Here is an 8,937-nt window from a genome sequence, read left to right on the forward strand (position 1 = left end):
TTTTTTTTTTTTTTTTGCAAATTAGTAAATACACATTTTTTGACACTTTGCATACTCTGTTCTATCATATTTATCTCTTGAAAAACTTCCTTTTCCTTCGAAGCAGTTTAGGCTTTGTATTTAAGCAGTCTTGGCATGTAGGGTAGATTTCAGCTGCTTGTTCTCCTGATATCAGATCATCTCCACCACAATGGCAACAAATGGAAGGAAATACTGAAGCTGAAAAATATGGTATTTCTATCGGTGATGAACACTCCAGGTCATGTCTGACATGTACAATTCTAAGGATGTGATTTTCCTGTCCATCAGGAGCAAAGTCATTGATGTTTGAGCCACATGTGTAATCAACATCATCCAGTGCTACATCTAACTGTTGCATTTCATGTTGTTTCAGTTTCTTGGCACTATGTAGTACCCTTGGTTTGTCACACTCTTTGCACTGCACTGTGCGTTGCACTCTACAAGCAGTCTGGGCACTTGGACTGAATGGTAAATTGTGACAACTCTCAGTAGATTTTCTTTTCTGCAAGGATGGTCTTTCACACTCTGTTGTTACTGAACCATAGACAGCTTCAAATGGCTTGTAGTGAACTCCAGTGTCATCTAGAAGTGGATCTGGAATTGGGTGGACTTTATCAAAGACATCATCTGGTAATCTAGGAGGTTTGTGAAACTTGCACTGTGTGTCTCTGCATTTCACAATGCTGAATGCATAGTGCCGCTCAGTCACATGCTTGTCGTAGAACTCTTTCATCCTTGGACTGGCCAGGACAGTTTTTTTTGGCATACCTATTGATACACAGTCATCAATAAGATTGATGTGATCCATAAATTCAGTAATCTCTTCATCAGTAGCACTCTGGAAGATGGAAAACTTCTCTTCTTTCAGCTCCAAGTGTTGAATGATAGATGACATCAATGACACTGGTTGCTGTAGGCTGTCAACAACATCCTCCTTTAACTGTGGGTTCTTCTTTGCAGCTTCTCTAACCTCCTTCATGCTGTTACACTTTTCCAGTTGCTTCTCTGAGTCTGCACTCATCTCCTTGCGCATCACACCAATAGCCTGCAGACCTATATTCAAGATAGACATTATACGTTCAGCTGGATTTTTCCATGAATGTCCAGGTGGTGTACGTACAGCAATGAGTGCATCTAAATCCTTCTTCACAAACAAAGCTATCAAGCTGAGTTGTACAGATGAGTATGTCACTCTGTGATCAGCTCCACCATCACTGTAAACGAGCTTCATGGGAGATTCATCATTCACAGTACTGAGTACCTTACTGAGTTCTGTTGAATGGCGCTTGGGCGATGAAGCTTCAAAGGTACTGCATTTAAGACCAACAAATACCTTTCCATGATAAAAGCTCTCTGTAATGGATTTGGGCACATTCACAATTAGAGAAACACTGGGAGTAACAGTCAACTTTGTAAAATCATGGTCAGCAACAACAAAGCTCTTGTTGATACCAACTATTACTTGCTTGCCTCTAGATCTCTCAACAGCAGCCACTGGTACACCTGGCTCCCCAATTTTCACCTTATGTTTGTCATCTAGGCAGATTAGAGACACATGCTCTCTAAATTTAACAGCCATTTCCTTAAGGTAGCGGAAATATGTTGAAGCATAATGAGCATCAGTGTGAGGTTTTCTTAACTGTCTCTGCTGAACCATGTATTTGACTTCCAGTCTACCTGTATGCTGCAGTGATGACTTAGTGTATGGGTTCTTAGGCCAAAACTGAAGTCTCAGCCACTGTTTTGAAGGAATAGGGGTACCTTCTGGACATCGATTACTAACTTCCTCATGTAAGTGGCGCACACTCATAGCTGTAGCCATGTAGGTGACAGTTTCATGACGCCGTTCATGTACAGCTGTTTCTGCTACATTGTTGATGTACTGTGCTGTGATCTCCCAAAACTTCTCAAAGATGGGAGGACGGCCAGGGTTGAGAGTACACACAATCTTGGGATCCCCAAGTTCTACCATCATCTTCACCCTCTGATCAACATCAGCTTCTAGTTGTTTTCCAGGAGCAGCAGCATCATTGGTCATGAGACGATAAATTTCTCTGAGGTACATTGGTTTCACCTTTGCAATAGTACCCATCATGTTTGCAAACTCTCTCCTCATTTGTCTTGTATGAAACTTTGGAGCTGCTTTTTCAATTTCTACAGCCAACTGGGCAGTTTTAGTCTTGACCAAATCAGAGGGTGCATCTTCAGGCTCTTTCCATAGGAAATATTGGTTGCTGACACTTCCACCAGCAGAGTAAGTGTACAGTACTGTCTTGGTAGGCAGCCCACTGTGTTTCAGTGATTGAATGTACTCATAGCGCTTCTTCCTGTCGAGGGGTAGTTTATCATTTAAACACATGAACTGGAATGTTTCCATCTCATTCAGTGCTGACATGATAGGTTTTGAGAGTGCTGAAGTCTTCAGTGAAGCACAAGTTGGGAGGGGATAAACACCAATTGTATCCTCAAGTTGTCTGATCTGCATTGTATAGAAAAGTGAAGAAAACATTTATACTACAAGGTGTCAAATCACTGTTTTCATGAAATTTGATTAAAAAACTGACCTGCAGAATGATGTGCAGTTTGGAAAAATGTTGAATTTCAAAATTGTGGCAGAATGACAAAAAGGCAAGAATACAAAAAATATGTATGATATATAATAAAACATGCACTTTCATTCATGGATAATATATTTATTACAAAAAATAAAATGATAAAATATTATAAATATGCAAAAAAGTCACTCACTGGTTGTTCTGACTTGCGATGAGCTGATGAAACATCTGCCTGTTTGCTGAGGTAAGTAGCATACTTGTGGAAGGTCATTGCAAGACATTTTGTGGCATCTTTGACTTCCTGCCATTCTTTTTTATTGATCCATGACTACTCAATAAAAAACAAAACAATTTATTTTTCAGGATATTTCACTTTTCTAACTGATTGTTTTGTTTGTAAACAAAAATGGAGGAAAGGTAAAACATTGTACCATATAGCATCCCTCATCCAAATATTAAAGTGCAAATTTGTTTTTTCAGAAGCAAAAATTCTTAAATGCCATCAAAACAAAATACAAACTACATGTACTGATAGTCACAGAAGACATTTTATTACATTTTATTACAAGGCAAAAAGTGCTTGACAATATTTAGTTTCACGTAACTGAAAACATTTTGCAACTGTAATAAACTGAACCCATACAATTTTATTTTGCTTGTGTTCATTACATTTCTTTGTTAATATCATGGTTTACATGTATTTCCTAAGATTGTAAAATAAATTGATTTCAATTAAATTAAATTTACATTTATTCAAAATATACTGCATTCAGTAACAATTATATACATGTACTCTATCATGTAAAGTCAGTCAGCTTCTGTATTCAGTATGTATTTTAAAAATCAGAGACGTTGCATGTTGTCTGCCCAAAATAAAATACAAGTTTTATTCAAAGGACAACGTGTATCTTTACCTCACATGAACTTATTTATAGACGAACGTTTACTCAACACTGTCATTGCATAACCATAGTTACATTCATAAAACTTTTAAGTTTTATGGCAGAGAAACAAAATGGGTAGAGTTGCATTAAATTACATGTTATGGTCAGTGGTATGTATAACCAAACAGCCAGATATTGTAGTACAAATATTTACAACCCACTCTATGCCTTGCAATGTCTTTTTTAAATATCTCGCCTTGAAGTGGATTATGTGCAGTGCTATAAATGTCTATTAAATATTTATTAATGTTTACTTTATTTGTATGAAATTGGTTTGTCTCCATTGGCATTGCAAAAGTTTAAAAAAATCATTTTGAGCACAGCAAATAATAAAACACGAACAATTTATGGTCAACACTGATATCAAACAAAAACAAAAGACAAAACGCCTACCTGTTCAAGAATATTGTACAGGAGTTGTGATACATTTTGCAGTTCATCACCCTGCAGCTGTGTAATACTATGCCTGTGCTGGGCTGGACAGTTATAGCCTCGGAAGATGTCATACAACTCTGGAAGTTGGCACTGTTGTAGGGCAAGTTTTGTACGATGCGGATCAATCATCCATATGGCATCACTAGTCACATTTACAAATTTATCACCCAGTGCTCTGCAGTTATAATCCCATCCAAGATTCTTGCCTTGCAACCACTGTATAATGTCATTGTGCAACTTGTAACGAGAATTGGGTCTGTCCAACGGACGTAGAGGAGGCAGTGTTTTCTTTCGAGCACTGTCCATCATCAGTCTGAAGGCATTTCTCACTGGAATTGCCCGAACTTGCTTCTCTTGTTCCCCATTTATATTAAAATGCACATATTTACCAAATTCAGTCAATGCAGAAACCTGGACTGTTAGCGGAACGGACTGGAACTGACCTGTCAACACACTGCTTACACTGCATTCTACAGGAAAATCTTCGTATTCAGAAGGCAGAACGAAACGATCACCAGAACTAAGAACACCTCGACAAAAGTCTTCATATAATCTCATGAGAGTAACATCAGGTGAAACGTCTACGATTCCAAATGGCCGGAGGATCTTTGCTCCAAAAGTCAGCTGAATTGATATCAACATATCGATTGCTTGGCTTACGACTACTCAAACTTCAGACATATTTGAAACACGTGAGCGGTTTACCTCCTAGCACAGTGAACACACTATTTCCCGTGATTCCCATCAACCACGCTCATTGTACATATTACGTACACATATCGTACGGGGGGTTATGGGTATGCAACAGTACTAGAAGAAAAGGGTAGCTGTTACCAAAATAGAAGTGCGCCATCACACGAGTTCCATTTTTCCGTTAGCCTTGCATACAGTGTTGATCGACGGGGAATTGTAAATAAGGAACCGGAAAGCAAAAATTATTGGAAAAAAAAAGGATCGACGCGGGGGTATTCAGGGCACGCGCGCGCTGACCAGAACCAGATATATATTTTTTTTGGCCTGACCTGCATTTTTAACCAGGCAAAAATGAAGTTCAGAGAGAATCTGATTACTATATTATGATCAACCTGCTAGCAAAGGTACAAATGTACATACCTTCAAACATATGTCAACATGATTGCCAACAAAACTCCGTGAGTGGTATGCCTGCCTCTTAACATGTAAACTTTGTAGACAACCATCAAGTGCTCGGATGATATATCCGGCCTCAGCAGGAATATCCTTTTGTATAGTTGATACGTTTGCTTGCTGTAAATGAGTAATGAGAAGCAAAGAAAATAAAGTAATATTTGTTGTAGATAGCGTGGCAATATAAAACTAAGCAAGTAAAACTTGTTTGTTCTTTGAATGCTTTTGCCACTGTACTCCAAGAAATAAGTTACTATATTTCACATAGGGTTTAGAGATGTTATTAGTCTACTCACTAATGATTGAAGTTCCTTTCTGTTTTTGTCTTTAGATGACAGCAGTTCCTTGTGATAGATTTGAGTCTCTATTAAAGTACTGTTAGCCCCATCATCTAATAGTATTGCTAGCAGTTTTTGTTCTAGCTCACCTTCGAACTCTATCTTCTCAGTGATGGCATCTTTCAGGTTCGCTATTTCAACTGCCATACTAGCCAGGTAGGTGTTGACATTAGCAGGCTGACTTTCACCTGGTGTAGAGTTACTGTTACCACTGAGAATATCCTTATGTAGTAGTACATACATTTGGACATCCAGTGGCACACAGTAGCTCTCAAGCAAGTTGAAAAGCTTCAGAAAGATGCCAAGGCTGAGATGTAGAGCGGGAGGACACACCTGGAAAAAAGAAACAAATGTACATAAAATGTTACTCCCCATAAAGATTGCTATTAAATTAGGGGTCCCTTTAATGTTTCAATATGTTTTACTTGATTTCAGAACACAGTTTTTACCTGATCAAGTGGGATATTGATGAGTGGCTTGTGCAGACAGTTATAGTATTTTGACACATCTTTGACCTTAGCACCAGCGCTTGTGAATTTCTCATGGTTTTCCATTATGTTATCCAGTGTGCGTGCTGGTTGCAGACCCCTCTCCTTTAATGGTTCTTTGGACTTTTCTTTAACAATGAGGCACCATAGACAGAAGTGTTTACCTGTAAAAGAAGCAGTGAAATTTTCAGAATAACGCTTTATGTCACTATTTATGTTATAGTAGCAAGTTTGATTATTTGTTACAGTTGCTGTAGCAATTATTCTCAATGACTAATCATTGTAGTAATTCAAAGGTCATTTTAATCTCTTTTTCATATTATTACTGACAGTGAGTACATTCATTTGGAATTTGAAAAAAAAAGGAAACAAATCTGAAAGGTCTTCAGGTCTAATATAACCAACATTGACATATTATGTTGCAAGTTTAAAGTTGGTTGATAATGTGTAAGAAAAGTGCACCTACCAGCAGCTCCTGACAGGCCGTACAGTTTGGTTTGAAATTCATAATCACCACATATTATTACATGTATTCTGTGCTCTCTGGAGAGAAACAACACAATGCAATTATATTCTCAACATTCTGGGTATAAAAGCAATCAGAATTTTTTAGGTGACTAACATATATTTTGTTTTACCATCAGGTTGTAATGGATTGGAGTAACCTGTGAGATAACTAGTGTGTTTTAACATTGTATTATGTAATGTGTTTATCACTATTGCACTTGGTATTACTACCCAATGTTTAAAAAAAATTGTTAGGAGCTGACTTGTTGGTTGCATCACAAAGCCTCAAGTGTATTGTAAAGGCCCGGTTACACGATGCAACTCGACTAGCAACGCACCGTGCAATTCGTCGCATGCGACGAATTGCATCGTGTAACCGCCTCGTCGCAGTTGCATGCGACGTTGCAAGGTGCGTCGCAAGGAAACCGACATGTCGGTTTCCTTGCGACGCGTCGCAAGTTGCTTCTCGAGTTGCTTCGTGAGTTGCACCGTGTAACCACTTCGTCGCGTCGCAAGCAATAACCTTTGACATATACCTACGTGTCAAATGACGTTCAATGTTATGGCCGCCATGTTTTTAGTATAAATATTCTATTTCAGCAAGTATTTTTTATATAATTTCGATTTATCACCACGATTACCACTTATAAATAGTATACAATGTCTATGAATGCTTGATTTCCGCTGAATATCATTTTATTTCCAACTTGAATGCAAGTAGCGACATCGGAAAGATCAACATCGCCCTAAACGAACTTCGAATTGAATAGAGTTTTACTATCAATACCTCAACAAGTTTTCAGTCATTTTATTCGTAAATATTAGCAATTTCATAGCATTTTTGCCAAATTCCTGCCGCAAGAAGACTTGACCTCGATGACCTGTAACTTTTATATATTTACGCATGTGCAACAGTTAGCTCTTGCGACTCACCATGCAACTAGTTGCATCGTGTACGCGCTCCCGTCGCAGTTGCAAGCCTCATCGCATGCGACGAATTGCTTCATGAGTTGCATCGTGTAACTGGGCCTTTATACATAATACAATTTGATAAAATATGATCTGCTTGCACTGTGTTACAGTGTAGAACAGGCAATGGGAGTACTAGACTGTAAAAGAGGTTTTAAAATGCATCATTGAACCAGCAGCATGTATTACTTACTTCCACTCAAAGCCATCCAAAGTGTCAATACAGTTGTGACTTGTGTCAAATGCCAGCTTCAGGTTTTGATAGCTGTCATTGGCTGCAAAGACCAACCACACAGCAGTGTTTTGTCTTGTATTGGGATGCTCCAAGTTACATATTTGAAATGTAAATTTCATAGAGCCACCCCCCTTGTCCCCACCAATTTTGATTTGGAGAGTATTGTGGGAAATGCTGTTGTTGTGCCATGTGAGTCGCTGGAGTCTGAAATAAAACCAAAAGAGTAAAGGGAAATCTATGTGTTTTACCAGCAGGTCTTTGAAAATGAAAGTTATGTGAATATTCTAGTAGCAATGATACATACATGATACAGACAGGTGTTCTTCAACAACATCCATCAAATTACAGCTGACAAGTGGAGCTAGTCTGATTTCAGTTTTTTGTTTTCCTTGTGTTGTCTTGACGTTGAAAACAAAAGGGAGGTTCTCTGTATAAAGAGACGGTACTACTGAATTTAATTCCCTTCTATCTGCAGTCTCAGACCTCAAACTTAGCTTCCATCTCCTCATCCATCTGTCATATTAAAGAAAAAATATTGCATGAGTGTATTTTATAATATGAATAGTGTTGTTACCTCTAGAATGAAACTAAGTTAGAATTAATGCAATATAATAGAAGAGTTATGTAAACAGTTATATACATACTGCTTCAGTTTTCGGAACTGGTACCAAGTCAGTTGCATATCTACTTTCAAGCTTAGCCCATCTCCCTCCTTCATTTGTGGTACAAGGCCTAGATTGCTGAGAACAGCTGCTCTCTCTTTCTTCGTTAAAAGAGTTTTCATTTCATGAGCTAGCTGCTCTTGCACTCCAGGCCATGTACCACTCAGTTGCTCTCTGAGCTTCTTGACTTGATGACACTGCGATTTGTTCTTGTTCTGAGACTCGCCTCTGCACTGTCCTTACGAGGACGACTCACATATTGTACATGTATTGGCTATGCAAATATGAGAGAGAGAGAGAGAGAGAGAGAGAGAGAGAGAGAGAGAGAGAGAGAGAGAGAGAGAGAGAGAGAGAGAGAGAGAGAGAGAGAGAGAGAGAGAGAGAGAGAGAGAGAGAGAGAGAGAGAGAGAGAGAGAGAGAGAGAGAGAGAGAGATGTCAAGGAAACTTAGTACATGTGGGAAACATACTGTCTTCAAAAATCAAGCAACTACATTTGTATTTTGGGCCGATGGCCTTGGATGTACAGAATAAAAGACCATACTAGTGCTAAAAGTCACACGACATTCCTTTCCAATCATAGCATTGGAGTTTACTCTTGGGGTTAACTGTAGTTAATTATATAACTATATTTATTTA

Source organism: Glandiceps talaboti, chromosome 1, assembly GCF_964340395.1.
Source record: "Glandiceps talaboti chromosome 1, keGlaTala1.1, whole genome shotgun sequence".
Taxonomy (NCBI): domain Eukaryota; kingdom Metazoa; phylum Hemichordata; class Enteropneusta; family Spengelidae; genus Glandiceps; species Glandiceps talaboti.